This window comes from Macrotis lagotis, chromosome 3, assembly GCF_037893015.1.
Source record: "Macrotis lagotis isolate mMagLag1 chromosome 3, bilby.v1.9.chrom.fasta, whole genome shotgun sequence".
Lineage (NCBI taxonomy): Eukaryota > Metazoa > Chordata > Mammalia > Peramelemorphia > Peramelidae > Macrotis > Macrotis lagotis.
In genome coordinates this window covers 83,764,655-83,772,353 of record NC_133660.1, presented here as the reverse complement: position 1 = coordinate 83,772,353, position 7,699 = coordinate 83,764,655, and the positions used below count along the sequence as shown (strand labels likewise).

Sequence of the window (7,699 nt, the reverse complement as noted above, 5' to 3'; positions counted from 1 at the left end):
AGGGAGGGTTCCTCTGGTCACGAAAGATGTACTGGACCATACACACTGAGGACTTGCATTTAGAGGGACTGTGGCTAGTGCCTAAGTGTGTGCATGCAGGATGTCTAGATTAATTTAAAACACTGATACATTTTACTTTAATTCCCTATGTCAAAGATGATTATCCCAAGCTACGCCACAGTTGCTCTACCTTTACACACCACCAGGGGTGTGCTAAACTGATTCACATGTTTCTAGGTGGGGAAGGAGGAAGATAGGTCTAATATAAGTTTCTTTAAGAGGCTTTAATTTTTTTTCGAGAGTGTAGTCTAAAGCCTCTAATAACTAGAAATTGACAACATTAAAAGCTGCAGATCTAATGGATGCAGGCAGGGACAAGGAGTGAGGCTGCTGAAGTCACCCACACAAGATGCGCAAATGCTTTTTTCATGGAACTGGCAGCACATACATAGTGTTGGTGAAACCTGGACCTGGACGCCAACCATTCAGTACAATGACCACATCATCTTTCTTGAAATAGCCACGGGCTTTGCCAACTTTCATGGCAAAATTAACTCTGAGGTCCACATCTTCAGCCCATGCCTCTTGAACAGGATCCCTGCACACCACAGGAAAGACGCCGCGGTACAGGTGACACTGGCGTGCAGCCCGAAAACTGCGAGTAACAGCAAGGATGGGAGCTGGAGGACGATACCTGGCTACCTGAAAAGCAGACCTTCCAGATTTGTTGAGAAGGATAATGGCCCCACTGCAACACTTGAAGGAAGCCTCTACAGCACCCACGGCAGCAGCTTCAGTGGGATCCTTGGTTAAAAGGGTCAGGCGGCGAAGCTCCTCAAACAACTGCGAGTGAAAGATGGTGGCCTCTGCCTCTCAGGCAATCATGTGCTGCATCCTCACAGCTTCTACTGGATAGTCTCCTTTGGCAGTCTCTCCAGACAGCATGATACAATCAGCTCCATCTAAGACAGTATTGGCTACATCACTGCCTTCAGCTTGTGTGGGGCGTGGCTTCTTAATCATGCTCTCAAGCATCTGAGTGGCACAAATAACAGGTTTGCCAACTCGATTACACCTTCCAATCATCATCTTCTGAGCAACAAAGACTTTTTCTGCAGGGATCTCAATACCTAGGTCCCCTCGAGCAACCATGATGCCATCACTGGCTTCCAGGATTTCATTGAATCTTTGGACTCCTTTATGGTTTTCAATTTTGCTGATGATCTTGATGTTTTCCTTTTTCTCCCAGGATCTTTTGGACTGCATGAACATCTTCTACCTTTCGGATGAAAGATGCAAATACTATATCCACATCTTGCTCCAGTCCAAATTTTAGATCTTGGACACAGCAGGCAAATCTACAGCTGCCCCAGGAAGATTTACACCCTTCTTGCTGCCCAGCATGCTACCATTTTCCACCTCAGTGATGAGATAATCTTGACCTTTCTCTTTCACAAGAAGAGAAATGAGCCCATCATCCACAAAGACTTTGCTGCCAACATCAACCACCTTGCAACCACCTTGTAGTCTAGCCACAAGATATTTTCATCACATTTCTCCATATAGGCATTATCCAAGGTGATTTTGAGAGTGTGGCCCTTCTTTAGCTCCACTTCAGCTATGCCACTACCCTTGATGAGTCCAGTCCGGATTTCTGGTCCTTTAGTATCCAAAGCTATAGCAATAGGCCGGTAGTAGACAGGATCAGAAGCATAACTTTCTGTAGCTGCTCTCACATTTTTGATAGTTTCTGCATGATATTCATGAGTTCCATGGGAGAAGTTCAGACGAGCCACATTCATTCCAGCTTCAATCATCTCTTTTAATTTCTCCACAGACCTTGAGGCTGGGCCAATGGTGCAGATGATACCAGTGTTTCGGGCAACGATGGGTTCTGAGTCGATGTCCAAACGACACATATGTTCCAGAAAGGTGTTAGCCACGGCAGCATACAGCTGCTGGTTTTGAAGAGTTGTGACTCCTAATTCACTGGTTGTTTTCCCCAAATCCATTTTGCCGGATTTTTGATCTTTAGATTTTTCCTTACTGGTTTCACTTAAAATCGATGGCCCAGACTGGAAAGTATACCCTGCAGAATAGGATGTGCTTTGCTTTGAAGGACTGGCCAGGCGGGTGCAGTCAGCAAGCTGGGTGCGGCGTGGGGTGTGGGCCAGAGCGGCGAGGTGGTGTGCGGGCCGGAGCAGACGGCTCTGCTGCCTCCTGAGGCTGCCGATAGCATTCTTTATCATAAGTCCATCAGAGATATTGCTTCAATATTTTTCCCACATTTGCTATTGCTAGCTGTATTTCCCTCCAGCCCATTTCCCCTCCCCCATTTATTGTATTCTCTCTCCCCTTTGACCCTGTTCCTACTCAAAAGTGTGTTGTATCTGATTACCCTCCCCCACGATCTTCCTTCTCTTCTCTCACCTACACCCCCACTACTGTCCCCTTTCTTCTATCCCTCTACTCTCCTTTTTTTACTCTAGGGTAAGATAGATTTCTATACTTAATTAACTGTGCATGTTATTTCCACTCTGAGTCACTTCTGATGAGAATGAAGGATCAGTCACTCTCCTTTACCTTTCCTCTATTCCACTCCATTGCAAAATATTTTTCTTTCCATTTTTATGTGAAATAACTTAACCCATTCTACCTCTCCTTTCCCTTTCTGTCAGCACATTCTCTTCTTGCCCATTAGCTCCATTTTTATAATATATCATACATTCAAATTCAGCTCTGTCCTGCCTTATCTATATGTGTTCCTTCTAACTTCCCTAATAAACAATGTGACATCAGTATCATCTTCCCATGCAGGAATAAAAGCAGTTCAATATCATTAAATCTTTCATAATTTGCTCTTCCCATAGACCCATTCTGTGCTTTACCTGAGTCCTGTACTTGAAGATCAAACTTTCTCTTCAGTTCTGGTCCTTTCATCAGAAAAGTTTGAAAATGTCCTATTTCATTGAATGTCCATCTTTCCTTCCTGAATATCATATTCCAAGTCCAATAAGGCCCTAATATAGATGCTGCTAAATCTTTTGTTGTCTTGAATGTAGCTCCAGGATATTTGAATTGTTTCTCTCTGGCTGCTTGTAATATTTTTTCCTTGACTTGAGAGTTCTGGAATTTGGCTATACTATTCCTGGGAGTTTTCATTTTGGAATTTCTTTCAGGAAGTAATTGGTGAATACCCTCAGTTTCTAGTTTTCCCTCTGCTTCTAGGCTATCAGGGCAATTTTCCTAGATGAATTCTTGAAAAAATGAAGTCTAACCTCTTTTTCTAATCGTGACTTTTAGGTAGGCAAATAATTTTCAAAATATCTCTCCTGAATCTATTTTCCAATGAGATATTTCACATTTTCTTCTAATTTTTCATTCATTCGGTTTTGTTTTTGTGTTTCTTAGTTTCTCAGAATGTCATCAGCTTCTCTTAGCACCATTCTACATTTGAAGGAATTATTTTCTTCAGAGACATTTTTATCTCCTTTTCCACTTGACCAATGCTGATTTTTAAGGAATTCTTTTCCTCATTGGCCTTTTTGGCATATTTTTTTCCATTTGACCTAAACTGATGTTTAAGTTTTTAACATGTCATTTTCTTTAATATTTTTGTACCTCCACCAAGCTGCTGAATTAGTTTTCATGATTATCCTGCAAGACTCTATTTCTCTTCCCAATTCCCCCCCCACCTCCCTAGATTGATTTTCAAAATCTTTTTTGAGCTCTTCCATAGCCTGTGACCAATTCATATTTTTCTTAGAGGCTTTAAAAACTTTGACTTTGTTGTCTTCTGTTATGTATTTGATACCCTACAGGATCAAAGTAATTGTCTATGATCAGATTGTTTTTCTTCTGTTGTTTGCTCATTTCTACAGTCTATGACTTGATTTTTTTTTACAAACTCAGAAAAGAAATGTATTTGAAGTTTACTCATAGGGTACTAGGAAGCCATTGACATGATTTTATTTTTGTTTTTTAACATAAAAATGATTGTATCTTTACATAAGAGGTAATTTTTATTTTTTTAATTTTAGAAAGGTTTTATTTATTTTGAGTTTTACAATTTTTCCCCTAATTTTGCTTTGTTAAGATCTGACTCAGCTTCCAGGGAGGAGGACACATGCTCTCAAGCTTTTAATGGTTTTGCAGCTGTTTTCAGGAACTCTCTCCCAGGGACCTCAATTCCTTCAAGGTTTTATGAGAGTTCTGACTGCTCTCTGGTCTGTGCCTTGGTCTGTGCACCAAGCATTCCCCTCTGCCTTGGAACTATGAGGAGGGTCCTTGCTCCACTATGGTAATAAAGCTTCTTTCCTTGAGACTGGGACCCAGACTGCTATCTGTATCTGAGTTTGGGCAAAGCCACAGAATCCTGCTGCAGAGATAGCAAAAAGATTTCTGCAGTCTCTCCTAATCCCTTTACCAGGTGGTTGCACAGGACTGCTCTTTGTTCCCAGGGCCAGGTCTGTGCTGATGCCTGTGCTAAACTAAACTCTGTGTTCACTCAGGTGCAGGAGAATTTCCCACTGATCTTCCAAATGTCCTTGGCAATCCCTGGGCTGAGAGATATCAAAATTGCCAGCACTGCAATGGACTCAAGCATCCCCAGAAACCCAGATGCCCTGAGGTCTATTCCTGAATGGCTGGAACCAGTTTGTTTTGATGCAGCTTGTGGACCATAGCCCTTTCTAACTCTGGTGTAACAGACACTTCCCATGGATCATCCAGGTTGTCATAAGTTAGAAAATTGTTTCACTCAGTCTTTCTGTGAATGCTTCCACTCCAGAATTTGATTAGAATCATTGGGTATTTGTAGTGGTCTGGGGGAGACTTCCTGGGTTTTACTGCTTTCACTCTACTATCTTGATCAATTTTATTTTTTTTCCATTTTTTCCCTTTTGTATTTTTGAAGGAATTATCTTTTTTGCATTTGCCTAATGGTATTTTTAAAAGATTTATTTTCTTCAGTTAATTTTTGTGCTTCCTTTTATAAGATGTAGAATTTCTCTTCCATTTCTTTTCCCAGTTTTTCTACATGATTTTTAAAATCCTTTTTGAGTTCTTTCAAGGAGTCTTTTTAGGCAGGTGACTTTCCCTTCTGAGGCTTTACAGGTAGTACATTTTTACTATCCTCTTCTGTAATAAAGTTCTACCTATTCTTACCATCAAAGCTTTCTATTGGCACAGCCTTTCTCTGACATTTCTTACTCATTTTGGACTCTGCCATCCCTCACTTCTTGTATTGGGGAGAGGGGGTCCACTCTGAGATCTTCCCTGATAAGAACACTAATGTTCTGCTCACTGGACTGAGGCTATCCCAGAAACAGACCATCTACACTGAGAATGCAAGTGCCTTACTTGCTGGTTTGGGGTCTTTTATGTTGAGAATGTTATTAACTTGCTCTCTGGGCTACCTTCGTCCACATTGAAAATACTAGTAGCTTTCATCTCAGTCATGCTAGCTTAAAATGGGACTGGGGTTCCTGTGTTTGAGCCCTCCCAGTTGACTTGCAGAGCCAATATGAACTGGCCCTCTCTGTAGCCACCTCTACTGATTTCAGATCCCTGCCCTGAGCTCTGTTCCCCTCTCCTGGCTACTCTCTATCTGAGACAGATAGACTTGGTAGATAATGCTCAACTCTATTCTTTTGAGGGATCTGTCACTCCAGAATCTTCTTAGATGCTTGATTTACATTGTTTATGAGGGAATCCTGGAAGACTTTAAGGAAATTCCTGGCTTCTCCCTGCCATTTGGTTTCTGCCTCTTATATTTCTTACTTTTCTGAATACATTTATATTTTGGTCCACATAGCCTTTGGGATAGCAAATTTTATGTCTATTATAAGATTAAAATGGTGATTTGCAATTATGGGACAGTAAATGGAGATTTGAGATTAGCGCCTATCTCAGATACAATCTGGGGAATTCACTAAATTAAACAGTACTCCAAACAACTCCTCAAATCTTTTAAGTTACAAAGTAGGTGCCAAACTGCAACTCAAGAGTGACTTTCCTCTCTGGGAGTTTTCACCACTTGTGAAATCGGGTAAAAACAGATCACAGGGCTGGGAGTTTAATAGCTCAAGCTTAAATTCATAGGACAGGTTCTATAGCTTCTGAACTACAGAGATCCTAATTTAATTTTTATCATCTAGATGCTTAATAAGCATTTGTTTATTGATTGATAGTTTGAGGAGATTGGGGGGGCATTGTCTTACTATAATCTTTTTCAATATTTATCTTTTGCAGGCAAAATGATTTATTAGATTATTTCCTCTGTTAATCAAATTAAATTATTACAAGTAATTAATGCAATAATTTTTTTAGAAAATGAAAAATAACTTTCTATACATTTTTAATTGCCCATCAAGATACATTATTTTCTCCCTTTATATCCCATGTTCCCTAATTCTATTTTTTTCCAAATTCATGTATAGTTGTGGTTAATAGTACAATATGAATTAGCTTCTTCAATGTATTAATAACTGGCATTTTAGTCATGGTTAGAATTGTCATTTTTACATAGTCCTTATCACCCAAGAACCACACAATTACCTATGGAAACTCACTTCTCAAGAAAAGAAATTGCTCTTATCAGTGCATTAATATCATCAAAGATTTTTTGAACTATCTCACTATTCTGAAATTACCTTAACTGAAATTTACAGCACTTATTTTAGTAATATGACAGAAACAATTAAGGAACTTTCACAAAAAAACATTATAGTTCATTTTTGGGTTTATCACTTAACTCCACTGGCACTTAATTCCTTTATATGCAAAATGAGGGAGTTGGAGTCCATGAACTCTGGGATACCATCCACCTCTAAGAAATTTATGGTTTTATTAAAAATAATTACTGATATACAAATGTTAGTTCTAATTACTTGAAAAAATATTTAAAAGATAATTCACCCTTCACATATGTGCCACTTGACTCTTCTGATTCTAATGATATCTATTTGCTCCATTTAATTTTTTCTAGATTATGTACCTCTTTTTCTTTAAGCATAAGATCCCATAAAAACATTGTCTTGGACCCTCTCATCATTTCACTCTATATTTTCTTGATAATTGCAGCAGATTTCAAAGATACATTCATTATCTCTATATTTTAAGACTTCTAATTACATTTATTTAGTTTTAATATCTCTAATTCTAATTCTACATTGTCATCTACTAGCTAGGAAACTACCAGAATATTGTAGTTTAGGTGATACAAGTAATAGAAGTTGGAACTTTTAGTCAGGAAGACCTAACTATGAATCCTACCTTTGTGACCCTGAGCAAATAATTTCTCTTTTTGTGTCTCAATTTCCTTGTGTGTAAAATAAGGACAACATCAACCTCACATGACTGTTGTACACATCAAATGTGGTAATACTATATAAAGTGTAATAGAGTAGTCAGTAAAAAATAATATTAACCTTAACCATAATAAGTTTAGAAATAATATTGTTAATAAAATGGCTAATAATAATTCATTAATTTCGTATAACTATTTTCATGCAAGGTTCTTTTTATGAGAATGTTACTGATTACTCCTCTCTGTATTTGTAGATGTGACTGAAGAGATGGAGTTGTACAAGTCAATCTTTACAGACTGCAGAATAGCTTGTAAGATCTAAATGCTGTTTCTAGACCTTTTGTGCTGTTTGTGATCATTTCACTTTAGCCCATGTATTATTGCTTTCAT

General features: G+C 38.7%; 1 pseudogene; it reads right to left on the bottom strand.

The window, feature by feature from the left end:
* Positions 1-426: 426 nt before the first annotated feature.
* LOC141516147 (pyruvate kinase PKM pseudogene) lies at positions 427-2,096 on the bottom strand (annotated as a pseudogene).
* Positions 2,097-7,699: the final 5,603 nt, after the last annotated feature.